The following is a 20,290-nucleotide window of genomic DNA, read 5'->3' as shown; positions in this document are numbered from 1 at the left end:
TCTTCAAAAAAAATTAAATTAAACATTAGTTTTGACTAAACTTTTGCCAGGAAGGTTTGAAAATTGCAACCTGAAATCAAATTTTGAAACACTGAACATTTTCATTAAATTTAATTCTTATTTTCCACCCAGCAGTGGTAAGGGGCTGGATGGGTGGGTGGGTGAGTGGATGGAAAGAAAGCTGATATTTTCTGTGAAAATAAAATGTGAATGCTGAATAGAATTTCTTAGAAAATTTTAGTTGCAAAAATTATTGAGGGAAGGATGAGAATCAAAAGCACCAAAGGGAATTAGGGACATAAGTTGATTTGAAAGTCAGGGCTCCTAACTCCCTAACACACTTTTGAAAATTCCCCCAGAAGACACATAATTTATTTGTTTATTATTTATGTATTTATTCAACAAGAGTTCAAGATTTTTTTCTTGTCCATTTTCTGGCCAGCTTTACTCATCCTGAACATGTCAGGGTTGGATTTTCAACAGTAGCTCGGGGCGTTAGGCACCCAACCGGACTATCAACAGGAACTACTGAGCACCTCCCTCTCTTAAAAAATAATTCCCCTAATCCACATTCCCACCCAAAACCCAGCACAGCCTCACGCCCTTCCAGGGGCTAAACTTCAATCTCTGAAGAGCAGGAAACAAAGCATTAAGGTACATGCCACCCCTGCAGAGTAACCTTAGCTCTGCCCCTTTTGAGCTGGCCCTAGCCATTGGGAGTGAATGGATTTAAATATGCTCCTGGGTGGCAATCAGAACATATAACACCCTTTGGGACCTTTAGAGTGACGCAAACTGAACAGTGAGGGGGCAAGTCACAAAGCAGTGCCCTTAATTTGGGGCAATTCCAAAAGTTGCTTTTAAACAAGACAGGTCTGCTCAGAAAATGACAGTCTTGGGAGATTCCTCTTTAGCTCAAATACCATCATCTCTGGTTAATTTCCCTTTCGTGGGGGATAGATTCATTCAAGGCAATGACCTCATCATCCATCTAAATAATTCATTTTTATTTTAGGTCATTAAAAAAAGAAGCTATAACATAACAAAGGTATTGATATTCCCCCACCCTTTTGTTTTGTTTTAAACAAACAATTGTACAAAGCAAACAGACCCGCTTGTGCTACTTCATCCCTTTTGCTAAGCGAAGAATCGCGTTGGCAGCAGTACTGCTGATCTTCCCTGCGTGCTCTCATTCCCACTACAACCTGCTCATATTTAATGGGCCTCCTCCTCTTAATACACTGGGGACTAACATCAGAGAGTCTCTGTTTACTGGAGAAAACATCAGGCACTAGTTAACTCTGACTGGTCTCCCCAGTGTGAATATTTTGCTTTTTGTTGGGAGAACCCCCTCTCTGTTGGCTTCCATGCAACATTTAATCGTGCAATAGCTTCATTGTCTGTCTATCCATCCAGTGGTGAGCTGGAGCCGGTTCGCCCCGGTTCGCTGGAACCAGTTGTTAAATTTAGAAGCCCTTTTAGAACTGGTTGTCCACGGAGGCGGAGCGGAGGGGAGCTGGGGCGGGAGGGTGTGAGGAGGGCCGCCCGCGCAGCAGGAGGTAACCTGTGGGGGCGGGGGCGTGCAGGGGAAATGCTCCCCGCCCCAGCTATCCTCCACCTCCCTAGGCCTGAGCACGAAGCCGCCGCTTGCTTCTCAGCCCTCCCAGGCTTCCTGCGCGAACAGCTGATTCGCGGGAAACCACGGGGGGAGCGGAGAACAGAGTGGGGCGGCACGTTCAGGGGAGCAGGCAGATCACAGATGAGGTGAGCTGGGGCCAGGCGAGGAGCTGCCAGTGGGTGCTCTGCACCCACCAAATTCTCCCGTGCGTGCTCCAGCCCCAGAGCATCCAGGGAGTCGATGCCTAAGGTGCCACTTTTGATGTGATCGGTGGGGGGAGCAGCTGCTCCCCCTGCTCCCCCGCTACCTACGTTACCCCACCTCTAGGAGCCAGAGAGACCTGCCGGATGCTTCCTGGGAGCCGCCCCAGGTAAGCACTCGCCCCCCCACAGGTCCTTCTGACTCTTAGGGGTGGAGCACGGTGGGGACCCACTACAGTGGCCCACAAGACCCTCCCGCCCGGTTCTGTGGGCAGTCAGGGGATGGGGGAGGGGTGTCAAGGAACGCAAGGAGTTGGATGAGGCAGGAGTCCCAGGGGGCGGGGGCAGGCCATGACCCCCTTGTGGGGTGAAGAGAGAACCGGTTGTTAAGATTTTGGCAGCTCATCTCTGTATCCATCCATCCGTCTATCAGTTTGTACTGGTGCCTGCCCATCCTGATATTATCTGAGGCCTCCCAGGGACACAGACTGGCATAACAGAGTCCCTACTGGACTTCACTGAGTGGCTGCCCTTCCCCTGGTTATGCTCAGATGCTGAAAACAGCTATTAGGACAATCGGGGGAATGGAAGGCCTACCTTCTGAGAGGAAACAGGAAGAGGCTGTCTTGTTTAGTCTAGTGAAAAGAAGGCAGAGAGGGGGTCTGAGTGCTCTGGATAAATACACTGGGTGGAGGTTAAATACCGGGAGAGGGGTGAAGAGCTATTGAAACTAAAGGACAAGGCTGGCTCCAGACAGGGGTGAAAGTGAGCCGGTACGGGCCAATACGGCGTACCGGTAAGAACCTGCACCTGCTCGTAGCCAGCCCACATTAAAGCACTGCAGCAGCAGCGTCCGGAGCCCCGGACCCTTTAAATCAACACGGGAACCCCCGGGCAGTGCGGGCCAGGCAGCCTGGAAGGTTGGCTGGGGAATGCTGACCCCCCCAACCCCTCCCCTCCCCCCAAAGGCCCCACCCCTTCCAGGGGCCAGAGCCACCCCGGACCCATAACAATAAGTGTCCTGTGTTACTTTCACCCCTGGCTCCAGAACAAATGGAAATGAACTGGCCATGAGCAAATTCAGCCTGGAAATGTGAAGTTGGTTTCTAACCACCAGAGGGGTGAGATTCTGGAGCAGCCTCCCAATGGGAGTTGGGGGTGGGGGAAAACAACTGAATCAGTTTTAAGGAAGAGCTGGAGAAATTTCTCAGTGCAACTGTGAGACAGGGCTGTGTGTGGTGGGGGGCAGGGCTCAGCAGCCCCGGGACTCACTTCTGATTTATATCTCGTGTTCCCACAAGCTCATGCATCAGAATTTCCACCAAGCACCCGCAGGAGTCAGGAAGGGATTCTCCCCCTTCTATAAATTTGTGACGGGTTCTTCCTGGGGTGCCACCTGGAACTAGGGTGCCGCTGAGCCCCCTGACACACCAGCCTGGGCCCCCTCTCCCACTGTACTGCTGTGACGAGTTGCAAAGCCCTCCAAGTTTGCACTTTCACCAGCATTTACCCAGGTAGGGACACGACACACCCAGCTGCAGTCACATGCAGGCTCTCTAACCACCAGTCTAGGACCCCAAAGCAGTACCATCCTGCCCTGGTCAAGTCTGGCCAGTATATGGATTTAATACCCGGTCCACCACTCCTTCAATGTGAGGAGGACCATGCAAACTGGTGATAACCAAGCTGAGACTTTCCCCAGACACCTCAGTAAAAAGCACACTGGTTTGGATTAAAACATAAAATAAGGTTATTAACTACAAAAGGATAGATTTTAAGTGATTATAAGTGATAGCAAACAGATCAAAGCAGATTACCTAGTAAATAAACAAAACTGCAAACTGAGCTCGTATAACAATGAAGGAAAACGCTTTGTGGTTTATGTATTCGTGCTCCTTGATGAGGGCAAACTATGGGCTCGTGAGTCCCATCAGTGGCCCCGGATCAATGTGGGGAACACCAATCTCTCAAAACCAGCCGTTATTTCAGATATGCCCACAACCTTTGGGTAAATCCCACGCCTCATCGCCTCAGAAACCACGGCCACCACTTTGCCTTCCAGTCAACTTTCCAACTCCAAACTGGTTAGCCACAGACCCGTAGCAGATTTATTAACTACAGAAAGAGAGATTTTAAGTGATTATAAGTAGTAGGCTTAAAAGGTCAGAGATAGTTATCAAAGAAAATAAAAGATAAGTGCATAATCTAAATCTTAAACCTTATTACACTAGGCAGTATTTAGAAGAAGCAATTTTCTCACCCCACTGGATGTTACAGTTCACAATACACAGGCCTCTTGCTCAAGCCTGGGTCCAGTCTCCTCTGTTGAAGTCTTCTGTCTCTCCAGCATTCTTGTTGCTCCCAGCATAGATGAGGGAGGAGAAAAGCCCAAGCATGATGCCCTAGTCGTCTGTTTTATATCTTTAGTTCATGTGCCTAGAAGACACTTGTCCAGATATGTCCTGGTGGGTGTTGCTGAGTCACAGTGATCAAGTAAACCCCCATTGTGGTGGACTTGTATAACTGAGTCATAGAGTTGATTAGTGGTTGGTTAACACCCACCTGGCAGTAGAGGCTCTCAAACTTACAACATATTTCAGTGACAACAATATAGGAAAATCTCATAATTTCAGACACACTAACAACATACATATTTGGATAGAACAACAGGTTTCAGCAGATCATGACCTTTCATATGATATCTTACATGGCATACTCTGTATAAAATATCACAACCATCTATGAATGATGAACACGGGGGTTACAGGGCACTATTTTGAGGTACAGTGTGTCACACCAGGCTCTCATGTTTTCAGGGTTTCTGGTGAAAGAACTCTGAGAATGCTCCATAGTTGCCTTGCTGGGCAATGGCAGACACATATAAACCACAAAGGACTTTAAGGAGGATGGCTGGCTTTTTGCTGACTTGCTCATTTTTGTCTAGCCCTTTTCTTTTATTTTTCTTCTTTAGTGCTCCTTTAGCTCACTTGGAAAGTTCCAGTTTAGAAGCCGTTCTCTGGGCTCCCATAATTGAAAGTCTTGGCCACAGAATTACCTCTCTTAAAGAAATCTAAGCACAATCTCTGTTTGTATTAATTCATCTCCTGAATCTTTCTCCCTCCACACCAGTACTCTCTCTCTCTCTCTCCCCCTCTCTCTCTCTCTCTCATTCTCTCAATGCAAATGCTGCAGAAAGAAAAGGGCAAGTTGTGTGCAAGGTGTGCTTTTGGCGAGAGATAAATGATTAACAGATCGCAAGGCCAGAAGGACCATTGTGGTCATCCAGTCTGACCTGCTGTATAATATAGGCCATTATATATCCCAAAATAATTCCCCAAGCAGATCTTGATTTAGAATAAATCACATGTTGATTTAAAAATGGTCAGTGATGGAGAACCGGCCACAAACTTTGTTAAATTGTTCCAATGGCTCATTGCCCTCATTGTTAAATATTGATGACATATTTCTACTTTTATTTTTAAAAATGAAGGCTCAAAAACTAATAGGAAAATAAGAAAAAAAACCTATTTTTTGTATTTTGAATAGCTTTAGAGAGTTTAAGGCAGTGGTTCTCAAACTTTTTTACTGGTGAACCCTTTCACATAGCAAGCCTCTGAGTGCGACCCCCCTTATAAATTAAAAACATGTTTTTATATATTTAACACCATTATAAATCCTGGAGGCAAAGTAGGGTGTGTGGGAGAGGCTGACAGCTCACAATCTACCATGTAATAGCCTCATGACCCCCGAGGGGTCCTGACCCCCCAGTTTGAGAACCCCTGAAGGTCAGACGGAAGCATTATGCTGAAAAATTGGGTTCAGAGAAGAGTCACGAGAATGATTAAAGGAATGGAAAATATGTCTGATAGTGATAGACTCCCGGAGATCAGTTATTTAGCTTAACAGAGAGAAGATTAAGTGTTGACTGGATCACAGTCAATAAGTACGTACATGGAGAACAGAAATTGAATAATAAAAGGCTCTTCAATCTAGCAGACAAAGGTGTAACAATAGCCAATGGCTGGAAGTTGAAGCTAGACAAATTTAGACTAGAAATAAAGTGGATAGTTTTAACAGGGAGGGTCGTAAACCATTGGAACAACTTGAAATGTTTAAATCAAGTCTGGATGTGTTTCTAAAAGAACTGCACTAGATCAATCACAGCTGTTGCCCTTGAAGCAGTAATTAATTCACAGAAGTCCAGTGGCTACAATGCTGAGCTGAGAGGAGCAGGTGGAAAAGGCCTTTTGCCTCTCACTGATGGATGGGATTCGCAGGACGGTGCACATGACACCAACGTCAAGGTTAATAGAAATGGGGAAAGTGCATCAAGGAAGATAAATATATAAAGAACCAGGGTGATCAGGCTGGTGTTGCCGCAGGAGAGTTTTAGCAGCGGGGTGAGATCAGCAGAAAATGGGCCATTTCATTGGAGTCTGTGATAAATGAAGGGAGGGGAAGCTCCCTTTTATGGACACCCAGCCAGACAAGGGTTAAAAACTCTCCCTGGCTAGGTCAAAGAAAGGGAGTGGTCACCTGACCAAAAGACCCAGTGGGACAGCTAGAATGTTTTAAAATTGGAAAAAAAACTTTCCCTTTGTGTGCTGTTGTTGTTCTCCAGAGAGCAGAGACACAGAGAAGCAACGCTGTAAGCAACTTTGAAACCAGGTATAAAAAAGCATCAGTTCATACCTCGAACCACTTATTTTACAACCCAGATATGTAAATAGATCAGGAATGTTTAGAAAGACGCAATTCGGTTTATTTCTTATTGGCTTGTGGACTCCCCTGTGCTATCCTCAAATCCTTTTTCTTTTGCTTGTAACCTTTAAGCTGGACCTCAAGAAGATTATTCTTGATGTTTAATTTTTGTAAGTGAGTTTTTTAAATCTAGCAAAAGCCTAAGTTCCAGTTGTATTTTCTTTCTTTTTGCTTTTAATAAAAATTTACCTTTTTTAAGAACAGGATTGGATTTTTGGTGTTCTAAGAGGTTTGTGCACATGTTGTTTAATTAGCTGGGGGCAACAGCTAATTTCCTTTGTTTTCTTTCTCAGCCCCTCCCTGACAGGAGGGTGAAAGGGCTTGAGGGTACCCCACAGGAAGAAATTCCCAAGTGCACCTTCCTGAGTTCCAAGGGGTTTTTTTGCACTTGGGAGGTGGCAGCATCTAGCCATCCAAGGTCAGAGAGAAACTGTGACCTTGGGAGTTTAATACAAGCCTGGAGTGGCCAGTATTAATTTTTAGAATCCTTGTAGGCCCCCAAGGTCTTCACTCGAAGAACCAGAGTGGGGAATGACATGGTGACAGACTGAAAGCACAGGCCTCAGGATTTTAAAAGAACTCATTTTTCCTTTTTGCTGCTTGAAAGCCAGGGAGGGGTTTTTTCCATTCTTTTCTTTTCTTTACTGCCTAAGGGGGAACAGGGACGCAAAGGGTTCAACCTGCAAAGCCAGGGAGTCCAACAAGCAGTTTTGGTTTTTTTCTAGCTTCGTGGCAACAGAATAGCTAGGCTAGAGTAGGGCATCCCTGTGCACGAGATTGAGGTTGGGCACCGAAACCCTAGAAAAACCAGTCTTCCCAAAGCAGCACGCCATGGAGAAGACACACCCAGATCAAGCCCAGACATCCAGCTCCATGACAGAAATGCAGGGAGGGGATGGGGGACCAGGAACTTCCCAGGAGAGAAGGGTCAGCCCTCCCCAACCCAAGATCCAGATGCCAGGATGGAAGGATGCCTTTAACTCAGGCCGAGTTCTAACTGAAACAGAAAGGAATTTCTTCCTAGAGATGAAGCACTTGGAAGCGGAGGACAAGCGCTTGGAGGCGTAAGTGGAGGCAAAGTACTGGCAGGCAGAAGCGGAGACAAAGAGCTTGGAGGTGGAAGTGGAGGAGAGGAGAGAGGCAAAGTGCTTGGAAATGAAGCGCTTGAAGGTGGAAGCGGAGCAAAGCGCTTGGAGTCGGAAGCGGAGGAGAGGAGAGAGGTGAAGCACTTGGAAGTGGAGCTGAAGCTCTCAGAGCTGGAAAGGGCTAAGCTGGATCAATCAGGGAGCCCTAACAATCCTTATCCAGGTACCACTCCCCACTCCAAAAAATTCCCCACATACAAGGTAGACGATGATACAGAGGCCTTCTTAGAAAATTTTGAAAGGGCCTGCCTTGGGTACAACATCCCTATAGAGCAGTATATGGTGGAGCTAAGGTCACAACTCAGTAGACCCTTAGCAGAGGTGGCAGCTGAAATGCCTAAAGAACACATGAATGAGGACAAACTTTTTAAACACGAGACCAGAATTAGGATGGGACTAATACCTGAGCATGCCCGTCAGCAGTTCAGAGCCCTAAGGTGGAAACCAGATGTGGCATTTTCCCGACACGCATATCACATTGTAAAAAATTGGGATCACTGGATATCAGGAGCAAATGTTAAATGTCTGGAAGATCTGTCTCTCCTAATAAAAATCGATCAGTTCTTAGAGGGTGTTCCTAAGGAATAGAAAGGTACATCCTAAATGGGAAGCCCAAAACAGCAATCAGGGTGGGGGGCGGGAGATCACAGCCAAATGGGTGGAGGTGGCGGACAAGAAGAAAGCTAGTAGCAGTTGGAGCAGATACCAGAAGGGGCAACCCAAAACAGCAACCCACCAACAAAGTCAGCCAAAGGTCCCCCCTCACAAGGAGGAGCCCTCCACACAGCCAGGGAGACCCCAGATGCCCTCTTGTCCCAACCACCCACCTCACACCAGCCCACAGTCAGCTGGGCGATGCTTTAAATATAATGAGCTGGGGCATGTGAGGGCCAACTGCCCCAAGAGCAGCAGCAGACTGCAACTCATTGCCCGGAGTCCCACCAAGAGCCTTCAGGCCCAGATGCCTCTCAAATTCCCCAAAAGTGAAGGGAAAATGTGAGTGTAGGAGGGAGGAAGATTATTGCGTGGAGAGACACTGGTGGTGTAAGGTCCTTCTCTTACTGTGACAGTCTGAGGTCCTGTTCTTAGGCTAAGGCCTTTGGCTAAGCAACAGAGGCAGCCATAAACTGGGAAGCGACAGGTCACATCCTCACATTCCAAACCAGTCACATTGATATCAGGTGCTATTGGGCTGTTAGGAATACAATCCTGTCCTGATAATGCCTATCGCCTCCAGAGAAAGAGAAGTGCTGAGAAGATGTAAAAGGAAACTTAGTTTGATAGCATCCTGTCTGGCAAGAACTCACTTATCGATAGCTGGGATGTGAAATCCTCACTTCTGTATTGTTTTGTCATTATACTTCCCACTTTGCTATTGTTTGTCTGTATAATCTCTGTCTGGTTCTGTGATTATTCCTGTCTGCTGTATAATTAATTTTGCTGGGTGTAAACTAATTAAGGTGGTGGGATATAATTGGTTAAATAATCATGCTACAATACGTTAGGATTGGCTAGTTAAATTTCAGGGAAATGACTGGTTAAGGTATAGCTAAGCAGAACTCAAGTTTTACTATGTAGTCTGCAGTCAATCAGGAAGGGAATGGGGTGTGTGGGGGGTGGCGGAGAAATGGGAAGAGGGAATGGGGGTAAGGAAATTGGAATCATGTTTGGCTAAAGGGGGAAATGGGAAGAGGGAATGGGGGTAAGGAAATTGGAATCATGTTTGGCTAAAGGGGAAAATGGGAACAGGGAATGGAGGTAAGGAAATTGGAATCATGTTTGGCTAAGGGCAGGAATGAGAACAGGGACACAGGTGTAAGGCTCTGTGGTGTCAGAGCTGGGAAGGGGGACACTAAGGAAGGAAACTAGAATCATGCTTGCTGGAAGTTCACCCCAATAAACATCGAATTGTTTGCACCTTTGGACTTTGGGTATTGTTTCTCTCTGTTCTTGCGAGAAGGACCAGGGAAATAAGTGGGTGAAGGAATAAGCCCCCTAACATCTATGACCCTTATCCCATCCCCATGCTACTGGGAGAAGACTTAGCCAACCATGTGAGGCTAACAAAAAGGGTGGGGCTGGTCACCCGCAGCCAGGCTAAACAGGCCTCCACACCTAACTCCATTCCTGAGCCTCCTACAGGGATTCAGCAACCTGACCCCAAACCATAGTCTATGGCAGCAGTTATAGATCCAGTTGCTGGGACCCAGCCAGAACCAGCCCAAGAATCAAAACTGGTGGAGCAGTCAGCACCAGAGCCCGTGCTTGCAACCCCACCAGAGTCAGGGGAGCCAGCACCAAGGGGCACCACAGAGCCTGTACCTGAAGCAGCAGCTAAACCGAAGCAAGAAGCTCAACTGGAGCCGGAAATACAACCTAGTGCACCAGCAGAGAGCAATTCACAGTCAACGGCAACACTCCCATCACCTGCATTGCGTCCAGTGGGATCAAGCCCAAGTCCACAACTCAGCAAGGAACCAATGTCTCCAGCATCAAGGGAGCAGTACCAGGCAGAGCAGGAAGCAGATGAAAGCCTCAAGAGAGCTTGGACGGTGGGACGGAGCGACCCACCGCCTCTCAGCTCTTCCAGTAGGTCCAGGTTTGTTGTAGAAGGAGGACTCTTATGCAAGGAAACCCTTTCTGGTGGGCACAAGGAGGACTGGCATCCTTAGAGACACTTGGTAGCTCCAACTAAGTATAGGGAAAAGCTCTTGAGCTTAGCCCACGATCAACCTAATGGCCATGCTGGGGTGAACAGGACCAAGGACCGTTTGGGGAAGTCATCCCACTGGGAGGGGATGGGCAAGGACATTTCTACCTATGTCCAGTCTTCTGAGGTGTGCCAGAGGGTTGGAAAGCTCCAAGACCAGGTCAAGGCCCCCCTCCAGCCACTCCCCATCATTGAGGTTCCATTTCAGTTCTGGGTCCTTTCCCTAAGAAGACCCCCAGAGGAAAGCTGTGCATACTGACCTTCACAGATTTTGCCACCCAATGGCCAGAAGCAGTAGCTCTAAGCAACAACAGGGCTAAAAGCATAATCCAGGCATTGGCAGACATTTTTGCCAGAGTATCACAGAATCATAGCATATCAGAGTTGGAAGGAACCTCAGGAGGTCATCTAGTCCAACCCCCTGCTCAAAGCAGGACCAATCCCCAACTAAATCATCCCAGCCAGGGCTTTGTCAAGCCTGACCTTAAAAATATCTAAGGAAGGAGATTCCACCACCTCCCTAGGTAACGCATTCCAGTGTTTCACCACCCTCCTAGTGAAAAAGACTTTCCTAATATCCAACCTAAACCTCCCCCACTGCAATTTGAGACCATTACGCCTTGTTCTGTCATCAGCTACCACTGAGAACAGTCTAGAGCCATCCTCTTTGGAACCCCCTTTCAGGTAGTTGAAAGCAGCTATCAAATCCCCCCTCATTCTTCTCTTCCACAGACTAAACAATCCCTCAGCCTCTCCTCATAACTCATGTGTTCCAGTCCCCTCATCATTTTTCTTGCCCTCCGCTGGACTCTTTCCAATTTTTCCACATCCTTCTTGTAGTGTGGGGCCCAAAACTGGACACAGTACTCCAGATGAGGCCTCATCAATGTCAAATAGAGGGGAACGATCACGGCCCTCGATCTGCTGGCAATGCCCCTACATATACATCCCAAAATGCCATTGGCCTTCTTGGCAACAAGGGCACACTGTTGACTTATATCCAGCTTCTCGTCCACTGTCACCCCTAGGTCCTTTTCCGCAGAACTGCTGCCTAGCCATACGGTCCCTAGTCTGTAGCAGTGCATGGGATTCTTCCGTCCTAAGTGCAGGACTCTGCACTTGTCCTTGTTGAACCTCATCAGATTTCTTTGGCCCCTCTGGCTCTGGTTGCTGCAGCTCTGCTCCCAGGGCAAGTCTGCTCTCTCTGGGCTGTGCCTCTGGCTTTGGGGCTGCAGCTCTGCTCGCAGGACAGGGTCTGCTCTCTCTGAATCTGGCACAGCTCTGCTCCCCAGCTCAGCTCGGGCCCCTGCTTTCCCCTTAGCTCAGCCCCACTCTGTTCGACCCAGGCAATTCCAGCTTCCATGGAGGATGGGACCTCCCTGGCCTCCTGACCCCCTGATTAGCCTGCCCACCCTGTCATTCAGGCTGACCTGGAGCATTGGCCTCTCCCCATTGTTCCTGGGGGCTGTCAGTCTCAGGGTCCTGATTCCCCATCGACACTTCCCCCTTTTTAGTACTGGGAGCTAACAACTAAAACACCCCTACTGAATGTCAGTAAGGGGGCAACAGTCCCCTTACATACGTCAGCTGCTCCGTATCAAGTGGCAGGACGAAATCAGGAATGAGGATGTTTGTAGCCAAATCCAGCAACTGCCTCCATCCGCATCAGTTCGGTTCTGGCAGCTTTCTTGGTACAGACATATTGTTAGGCTGGATGACCAACAAATGCCGAAGGGGGTTTACCAAGCACTGCCACTGTATGATCAGCAGTCACACAGTCACCGAAAGCTTCAGTGCATGATAAGGTCTCCAGTGATGGACATACACTGAACATCCAGCCAGAAGTCAGGGCCTAGCTAGAGATGGATTCGGGCAGCCACAGCACGTCAGGGCCTAGCTAGGGATATATCCAGGTGGCCAGAGCACGTCAGGGCCTAGTTAGGGATGGATCCAGGCAGCCAGAGCACGTCGGGGCCTAGCTAGGGATGGATCCAGGCAGCCAGAGCACATCAGGGCCTAGCTAGAGATGGATCCGGGTGGCCAGAGAATGTCAGGGCCTAGCTAGGGATGGAGCCGGGTAGCGCTCAATGTGCAAGGAATCTACATCCACCCTATGGGATTGTTGCCCTGATGCTCAAGTTGGTGGCTGGGTGAAAGTATTCCTAGCTACGCCAAGGCTGGGTTACCTTTGGGAATTGCCTCCATTCTCAGTGCCTCAGTTGTCTCGCCTGTTGTGACAATTTGACGCAGCAGGGAGCGGGGAGTGTTGACCTGGGAATGTGCCCTGGGGATGGGAGACCTGAGAGCCTGTCACCTGAGCCAGGAGGGGGAGGGGGAGGTAACAACTCTGCCCAGGAATGTGGACAGAGGCTGCAGGAGAGAGCCTGCTGGGGGGGGTTAGTTTCAGTTTGGTGCTGGGTGGAGGAACGCAGGGAACCCCAGGGCTGGGGTCTAAGCTCCCTGCTCCCCCAGAAGGACTTGACTGAGGGGTCCTGGCTGTACCCACAAGCTCTGTTTGAGACTGTGTTCCTGTGGTCCAATAAACCTTCTGTTTTACTGACTGGCTGAGAGTCTCAGTGAATCCCAGGAAGAGGGGTGCAGGGCCTGGACTTCCCCACACTCCGTGACAACTGGTGGCAGAGGTGGGATGTACTGCACCCCGTGAATGGCGCTTCCTGCAGTAAGTGACTGGGGAACAGTCAAACAAAGGGGGATTGACGGGGACCAGGCGTGCTGAAGATTCAGAGAGAGACAGTTTCAGGGGGCAGTTAACCCCTGGGAGTGTGTGACCAGAGAGAAGGACTTTTACAGTAACAGGGTCCCCCCGGGGGATTGCAGCGAGCGGTCCCAGGGGCAGAGGAGTCTGCAGCTCGACCCTGGCAAAGAAGTGGTGACCTCAAGAAGGACTGGCACACTAGGGATTTTTCCTGGAAACTGTGGAAAGCTGCTCAGCCTGCGAGTACCCAGCAGGGAGATGTACGCTAAATGCCTTAAGAGTGACCTGGTGGAGCTGTGCAGGCAGAGGGGGCTGCGCATTGGGAGGTCTACCAAGGAACAGCTGATTGCCCAGTTGGAGGAGAGGGATCGCTTGGATGACCCGATCCCTGTCCCTGAGGGAAGCCGCCTGGTGGATGCAGCGTGGGCCCTGGGGCCTGACCGGGCTGGTAGGGGTCAGATTGCTGCCGAGGACATCCCGAGACCCTTCCTACCTATGCCTGGGGGAGGGGTTGGGGGAAGCCCAGCGAATACTGAGGGCACCCTGACCCCGGCAGCCAGCAGGGGATCCTCCTGGCGGAGCTCCCCATCCCTGGAGCGGATGCGGCTGGAATGGGAGAGGGAGATGAAAATGAGGGAGCTGGAGGATCATGAAAAACAACATCAACATGAACATCAGGAGAAGGAGAAACAAAGACAGCATGAACTGGTGCTGGTCAGGCTGAGGAGCAGTGGGCCCCCGGCTACGGAGAGTGAGGGGGGACCCAAGACTGCAAGGAGCTTTGATAAGTGCTTCCTGGCCCAGCGGAAGGAGGGGGAGGACATAGATAGCTTTCTGACGGCCTTTAAGAATACCTGCGAGATGCACAGGGTTGACCCTGCAGACAGGCTCCAGTTTCTCACCCCCTTACTGGACCCCAAAGCCGTGGAGGTGTACAGCCGAATGACAGGGGTGGAGGCAGCGGACTATGAACTGTTCAAACAGGCCCTGCTCCGTGAGTTTGGGCTGACCCCCGAGATGTACCGGAGAAGGTTCCGGAGTCAGCGTAAAACGCCTGAGATCACATACCTACAACTGGTCAACCGGATGCAGGGATATGCCCGCAAGTGAACAGCTGGGGCCCAAGCTAAAGCGGACCTGCTTGACCTAATTGTACTGGAGCAATTGTATGAACAGTGCCCTTCCGACCTGAGGCTATGGTTGGTGGACAAAAAGCTAGAGAACCCCCAGCACGCAGGGCAGCTGGCCGACGAGTTTGTGAACAGTCGGTCAGGGGCTAGCAGGAAGCAGTCCCAAAAGAACAGGCCCCCCCCGATGCAGAGAGAGAGTCACCATGGGACCTCCCAGCGGGGAAATAGGGAGAACCCCCTCCCAAGGGGAACGCCTGGCATTGGGCCCCTCCGACCTGCTCGAGGGGACCAACGTGACCTGAGCTGCTATCACTGTGGCCAGAGAGGCCACGTACGGACCCAGTGCCCCAGGCTCAGGGACAGACTGAGCAGACCCAACCTACCCAGGGTTAACTGGGTAGGGACCCAGCTGGACGAGGGGCAGACGACCCAGGCAAGGGGGGCTGCCAGTTTACCACCTGCTCAGGAGGGAAGAGTACCCCAGGCCAGCTCCGCCAGAGGGCTGGATGCTCTGGACTCAGGGTGCTCGGTTTACAGGGTGGGCGCGGGGCTGTCCCTCCGGAGAGAGTGCCTTGTTCCCCTGGAGGTGGATGGGAGGAAGGTCAATGGATACTGGGATACGGGCGCGGAGGTGACGCTGGCCTAGCCCGAGGTGGTGGCCCCAGATCGGGTGGTGCCCAACACCTACCTGACCCTGACAGGGGTGGGCGGGACCCCATTTAAGGTGCCCGTGGCAAGGGTACACCTGAAATGGGGAACCAAGGAGGGCCCCAAGGATGTGGGGGTACACCACCATTTGCCCACTGAGGTTTTGATGGGGGGAGACCTAGAGGACTGGCCAAGCAAGCCCCAGACCACCCTGGTTGTGACCCGTAGCCAGAGCCGGCGAGGGGCACTGCGCCCTGACCTTGAGGAGGGTACCACACTGGAGGTGCAGGACCCTACCCTGGTGGGGAGGGAGCGCCGAGGGGCACGGCTCAGAGAGGCTGTGGCCTCAGACCCGGCCAATGAGAGGGAACCGGTCCCCATCCCTTCCCCAGTCGCTGAGTTCCAGGCCGAGTTGAGGAAAGATCCCTCCTTGCGGAAGCTCAGGGACCTGGCCGACCTCAGTGTGGGACGGACCATGAGGAGAGGTTGCCAGGAGAGGTTCCTGTGGGAGAAGGGGTTCCTGTACCGAGAATGGGCTCTCACAAGGGAAGTAGAGTCCTGTGGGATCAGGAGGCAGCTGGTGGTCCCCCAGAAGTATTGCAGCAAGCTACTGTACCTGGCCCATGACATCACCCTCTCAGGGCACCAGGGAATCCGGCGCACCCGGCAGAGGTTGCTACAGAACTTTTACTGGCCCGGGGTCTTTACCACCATCCGGCAGTATTGCCGATCCTGTGACCGCTGTCAGAGGGTGGGGAAGGCCCGGAACAAGGGGAAAGCGGCTTTGAGACCTTTGCCCATCATAGAGGAGCATTTCCAGAAGGTGGCCATGGACATCGTGGGGCCTCTCAGCAAGACAACCCGGTCGGGGAAGAAATACATTCTGGTGGTGGTAGATTTTGCCACCCACTACCCTGAGGCAGTGCCCTTAGCTTCCATTGAAGCAGACACCGTGGCAGATGCGCTCCTGACCATTTTCAGCCAGGTGGGGTTCCCCAAGGAACTCTTGACAGACCAAGGGTCCAACTTCATGTCGGCCCTGCTCCGGTGCTTGTGGGAGAAATGTGGGGTCCGGCACAACTGGGCCTCAGCTTATCACCCCCAGTCCAATGGGCTGGTGGAGAGGTTCAATGGGACGCTAAAGATGATGCTGAAAACCTTTATGAACCAGCACCCGCAGGATTGGGACAAGTCCTTACCTCACCTGCTGTTCGCGTACAGGGAGGTGCCCCAGGAGTCTACCGGATTTTTGCCTTTCAAACTGTTATATGGAAGAAGGGTGAGGGGCCCCCTGGACCTGATGAGAGACGAGTGGGAGAGGAAGGCCACTCCCAATGGAGAGTCAGTGGTGGAGTATGTCCTGATCTTCCGAGAGAGACTGGCTGAACTCATGGGCCTGGCCAGGGAGAATCTGGCCAGAGCCCAGAAGAAGCAGAAGGTCTGGTATGACCACACGGCGCGGGCCCGTGCCTATGCCACCGGGGATCAGGTGATGGTTCTCATCCCCGTGAGAAAGAACAAACTACAGGCCGCCTGGGAGGGCCCTTTCAAGGTTGTCAAGCAGCTCAATGAGGTAAACTATGTGGTGGAGCTGTCGAACCGGGCGCACCACCGCTGGGTGTACCATGTGAATATGATGAAGCCATATTATGCCAGGGGGAATGTGGTGTTGGCCGTGTGTGGACAGTGGGAGGAGCAGGGGGATGACCCTTTAGTAGATCTATTCCCTGGGACCAGAGCTGGTTCCACCTAGAAACAATTCCCGTCTCGGATCAGCTAACCCCTGCCCAGTAAGCTGAGGTCAGGGGGGTGCTGCATCCGTACCGACAGCTGTTTTCCAACCAGCCTGGACGCACTAATCTGACTGTCCACCGGGTGCAGACAGGGTCGCACCCGCCAATAAGATGCTCCCCCTTCCGAGTCACAGGGAAAACTGCTCAGGACCCGGAAAGAGAGGTCCGGGACATGCTGGCTTTGGGGGTGATCCAGCCATCTGCCAGCCCTTGGGCCTCACCGGTGGTGCTGGTCCCCAAAAAGGATGGGTCGGTCTGGTTCTGTGTGGACTATCGGAAGCTCAATGTCATCACTGTATCTGATGCCTACCCCATGCCCAGGCCTGACGAGCTCCTAGACAAGCTGGGAGGAGCTCGGTACCTTACCACCATGGACCTTACAAAGGGCTACTGGCAAGTGCCGCTGGATGCAGATGCCCGGCTGAAATCGGCCTTTATCACCCCTCTGGGGCTCTATGAGTTCCTGACCCTGCCTTTCGGCCTCAAGGGAGCGCCGGCCACCTTCCAGCGCCTAGTGGACCAGCTACTGAGGGGGATGGAGAGTTTTGCCGTCGCGTATATTGATGACATCTGTGTCTTTAGCCAGACCTGGGAAGACCACATGTCCCAGGTTAGACAAGTGCTGGACTGACTCCAGGGGGCTGGGCTCACTGTAAAAGCGGAGAAGTGCAAGGTGGGGATGGCTGAAGTGTCTCACCTGGGCCATCGGGTGGGGAGCGGCCGCCTAAAGCCGGAACCAGCCAAGGTGGAGGTGATCAGAGACTGGCCCACTCCCCACACCAAAAAGCAGGGCCAAGCCTTTATTGGGATGGCAGGATACTACCCAAGATTTGTGCCCCACTTTAGCGCCATAGCTACCCCCATCACTGAGCTATGCAAGAAGGGGAAGCCAGACAAGGTGGTCTGGACCGAGCCGTGCCAGGAGGCTTTCTGGGCGCTGAAGGAGGCTCTGGTCAGTGGCCCAGTTCTGGCAAACCCAGACTTTGACAAGCCCTTTGTGGTGTTCACCGACGCCTCAGACACGGGACTGGGGGCGGTGTTAATGCAGGAAGATGAAAAGGGGGAGAGACACCCCATCGTGTACCTGAGCAAGAAGTTGCTACCCTGGGAGCAACACTACGCGGCCATCGAGAAGGAGTGCCTGGCCACGGTGTGGGCCCTCAAGAAATTAGAGCCCTATCTCTTCGGGCGACACTTCACCGTCTACACTGACCACTCTCCCCTGACCTGGCTCCACCAGATGAAAGGAGCCAACGCCAAGCTCCTGAGATGGAGCCTGCTCCTGCAGGATTACGACATGGACGTGGGCCACGTGAAGGGAAGTGCCAACCTGATAGCGGATGCGCTGTCCCAGAGAGGGAGCCCCGAACTTCCACAGGTCACTGGTCACAGTGACCCCGCTCAGTTCAGTCTCGAAGGGGGGAGAGATGTGACGATGTGACGCAGCAGGGAGGGGGGAGTGTTGACCTGGGAATGTGCCCTGGGGATGGGAGACCTGAGAGCCTGTCACCTGAGCCAGGAGGGGGAGGGGGAGGTAACAACTCTGCCCAGGAATGTGGACAGAGGCTGCAGGAGAGAGCCTGCTGGGGGGTGTTAGTTTCAGTTTGGTGCGGGGTGGAGGAACGCAGGGAACCCCAGGGCTGGGGTCTAAGCTCCCTGCTCCCCCAGAAGGACTTGACTGAGGGGTCCTGCCTGTACCCACAAGCTCTGTTTGAGACTGTGTTCCTGTGGTCCAATAAACCTTCCATTTCACTGGCTGGCTGAGAGTCTCAGTGAATCCCAGGAAGAGGGGTGCAGGGCCTGGACTCCCCCACACTCCGTGACACCTGTGAAATGCAGATGGGGGCACTTGCCACTCTTTGCGACATACGTTGAGACCCATGTCTGGAAAGTGGTATGTAGGAGTTCAATCTGATCATTAAAGGGATTGAAGCCACTGTTGGATGACAGGACACTGAGCTAGATGGACTTTGGTCTGACCCCGTATGGCCGTTCTTATGAAGTTACACTGTTTAAACATGGAACAAAGCATCAATTCCCCTCTGCAGGGAACCCAGAGCACCTCCGGCAGCAGTCCCAAGGGAAATCCCAACAGCAGTGGCAAGGCCCAGGGGGCAGCTGCTTTCGCTGATAAACCCGGCAAGAACCCAGAGCAGGAGGCACTAACGGTCTGTGTGATGCCAACAATCACCCTGGGCAGCGAGAGGTGCCTGTCCGAGCAGCCACAGGCAGGGGTCTGCCCAGGAACTGAGCTACGAAGGCTGACTGACACCAGCCCCAGTCCCTGGCCATGGAGAGCACGCTGCTGCATGCTGAGGATTGAAGGTGAGTGTCACTAGCCTCGGGGCAGATATTCAGGTCCTTACACCTATGCAGCCCTTGGTCTGAGACACCCCCTCGTGCAGTGTCCTCACATGCTGGGAGCTCTGCCGGAGGAAGGACTTCAGAGTCAGTTGCTGTCATAAATATAAAGGGAAGGGTAAACCCCTTTGAAATCCCTCCTGGCCAGGGGAAAGCTCCTCTCAACTGTGAAGGGTTAAGAAGCTAAAGGTAACCTCGCTGGCACCTGACCAAAATGACCAATGAGGAGACAAGATACTTTCAAAAGCTGGGAGGAGGGAGAAAAACAAAGGGTCTGGGGCTGTCTGTATGCTGCTTTTGCCAGGGACAGAACAGGAATGGAGTCTTAGAACTTTTAGTAAGTAATCTAGCTAGGTACGTGTTAGATTATGATTTCTTTAAATGGCTGAGAAAAGAACTGTGCTGAATAGAATAACTATTTCTGTCTGTGTATCTTTTTTGTAACTTAAGGTTTTGCCTAGAGGGGTTCTCTATGTTTTGAATCTAATTACCCTGTAAAGTATCTACCATCCTGATTTTACAGAGGTGATTTCTTTACTTCTATTAAAAGTCTTCTTGTAAGAAAACTGAATGCTTTTTCATTGTTCTCAGATCCAAGGGTTTGGGTCTGTGGTCACCTATGCAAATTGGTGAGGCTTTTTATCCAACATTTCCCAGGAAAGGGGGGGTGCAAGTGTTGGGAGGATTGTTCATTGTTCTTAAGATCCAAGGGTCTGGGTCTGTAGTCACCTAGGCAAATTGGTGAGGCTTTTTACCAAACCTTGTCTAGGAAGTGGGGTGCAAGGTTTTGGGAAGTATTGTGGGGGGAAAGACGTGTCCAAACAGCTCTTCCCCAGTAACCAGTATTAGTTTGGTGGTGGTAGCGGCCAATCCAAGGACGACGGGTGGAATATTTTGTACCTTGGGGAAGTTTTGACCTAAGCTGGAAAAGATAAGCTTAGGAGATTTTTCATGCAGGTCCCCACATCTGTACCCTCGAGTTCAGAGTAGGGGAGGAACCTTAACAGTTGCTTTGTGGTTTGGTGCTAGAGACATGGATGGATCAGAAAGGAGACCCCGCTCTCATATCCCTCTGGCTGGCTGTCCCCCTCTGTCTCCCCGATGGCTGGTTGTTTGCTCAGGGACCCTGCCCCTCAGGTTCTCAGCAGCCTTTACAGCCTTTCCTAGGGGGCAGATTCCAATGTACCTTCCTGGCCCAGGACTGAGAT

The sequence above is a fragment of the Eretmochelys imbricata genome, chromosome 13 (genome assembly GCF_965152235.1).
Source record: "Eretmochelys imbricata isolate rEreImb1 chromosome 13, rEreImb1.hap1, whole genome shotgun sequence".
In the NCBI taxonomy this organism is placed as follows: domain Eukaryota; kingdom Metazoa; phylum Chordata; order Testudines; family Cheloniidae; genus Eretmochelys; species Eretmochelys imbricata.
The sequence above is the reverse complement of the archived record's forward strand: the minus strand, read 5'-3'. Positions refer to the sequence as shown.